Genomic DNA, 2,218 nt, shown 5'->3' with positions numbered 1-2,218 from the left:
GGCTACAGACCATACAAATAGTTTCAGAAACGACTTCCTGACACTTAAATCTATACTCGATGTTAACAAATTTCTCTTCTTCACAAACGCTTTCCTTGCCATTGCCAGTTTACATTTTATATCCTCTCTACTTCGACCATCATCAGTTATTTTGCTCCCCAAATAGCAAAACTCCTTTACTACTTCAAGTGTCTCATTTCCTAATCTAATTCCCTCAGCATCACCCGACTTAATTCGACTACATTCCATTATCCTCGTTTTGCTTTTGTTGATGTTCACCTTATATCCTCCTTTCATGACACTGTCCATTCCGTTCTACTGCTCTTCCAAGTCCTTTGCTGTCTCTGACAGAATTACAATGTCATCGGCGAACCTCAAAGTTTTTATTTCTTCACCATGGACTTTAATACCTACTCCGAATTTTTCTTTTGTTTCCCTCACTGCTTGCTCAATATACAGATTGAATAGCATCGGGGAGAGGCTGCAACCCTGTCTCACTCCCTTCCCAGCCACTGCTTCCCTTTGATGTTCCTCGACTCTTATAACTGCCATCTGGTTTCTGTACAAATTTTCAATAGCCTTTCGCTCCCTGTATTTGACCCCTGCCACCTTTAGAATTTGAAAGAGAGTATTTCAGTCAACATTGTCAAAAGCTTTCTCTAAGTCTACAAATGCTAGAAACGTAGGTTTGCCTTTCCTTAATCTTTCTTCTAAGATAAGTCGTAAGGTCAGTATTGGCTCACGTGTTCCAATATTTCTACGGAGTTCAAACTGATCTTTCCCGTGGTCGGCTTCTACTAGTTTTTCCATTCGACTGTAAAGAATTTGCGTTAGTATTTTGCAGCCGTGACTTATTAAACTGCTACTTTGGTAATTTTCACATCTGTCAACACCTGCTTTCTTTGGGATTGGAATTACAATATTCTTCTTGAAGTCTGAGGGAATTTCGCCTGTCTCATGCATCTTGCTCACCAGGTGGTAGAGTTTTGTCAGGACTGGCTCTCCCAAGGCTGTCAGTGGTTCTAATGGAATGTTGTCTACTCCCGGGACTTTGAAAAGGAGACTATGTCGAAAAATAAAAAAGATTTACCCCAAACATGTAAGTAGTTATTATTTTTGCACGGACTTTTCAAACGCTCCTCGTACTTTGAGCTACAGGATGTATGTGTGTGTGTGTGTGTGCGCGCGATTACACAGAAATCTGTAATTACGAACGGGGATCGACACTTGCTCCAGTCGGAGAACGCGACGTCGGCCGCTGTGTACCCGGCAAGGCGCGGCCAGTGACGAATGCCGGGCCCGGGACGGCGCGGCGGCGTCCGCTTGGCGCCGCCGCCCACCGCGGGGCGCCACGCAACAATGGCCACGCACACGCTCGCCCGCTCGCACACGCACGTACGCACGCACGCATCCGCAGCCGTGGCGCCTCCCACGCTCGCTGCGCCGCCGCCACTGGCGCCGCTGCGTCCGCTCGCTGTTCCCGGCGCAGCGCGACACTCGGTAAACAATGAGCGCTGTCCGGGAACACGATACAAAACACGTGCGAGCGGCCGAGCTCGCTAGGGGGACTGTCGTTCGCTAGCAACACTCAAAGGAAGGCCTCGGCGCTTGTTCGTGACGTCACGTCAGCTAGGCACCGCGAACGCCAGGTCTGTTGCAGGCAGAAACGCCTGGGCGTGCTTGTACTATAAATCTCTTATTTCTGAACAAAATGTTTGGTATTGTTTTGGATTCTGCAGTTTTATTTAGATGAAAGATCTTCTTATTACCGTAAAGCTGAGGTCTGGGGACCTGGGAGGCCAAGCATGACGAAAGTGGCGGCTGAGCACACGAGCATCACCGAACGACGCGCGCAAGAGATCTTTCACGCGTCTAGCAATACTTTATTTTTTTTCTGTTCCAATAAAACACCATGTCATCCCAACATGTGTGTCAATTTTTACCTCTCTATCTACATTATTCCGTGGTTTATTAAGTTTTCAAATTTATACTGACTTTTTGATCACCCAGTATTTATATACGTAATTAAATTTGTACGGAACGGTCAGAGAGCGATAGCTACTCGCAGTTGGCCAATGTTCCAGGGAGGTAGCTAATACTTTTGTGCTTTTGAAGACAGTACTGGTGTTGTGCAAAGTGGCTTGCGCGTGCGGTGCAGTTAATGGCAGTGGTCGGGAGTGGCGATCGCCAGGGAAAGCCGGTGCGGGACGGCTGCCGT

This window comes from Schistocerca piceifrons, chromosome 4 (genome assembly GCF_021461385.2).
Source record: "Schistocerca piceifrons isolate TAMUIC-IGC-003096 chromosome 4, iqSchPice1.1, whole genome shotgun sequence".
Taxonomy (NCBI): Eukaryota; Metazoa; Arthropoda; class Insecta; order Orthoptera; family Acrididae; genus Schistocerca; species Schistocerca piceifrons.
The sequence above is the reverse complement of the archived record's forward strand: the minus strand, read 5'-3'. Positions refer to the sequence as shown.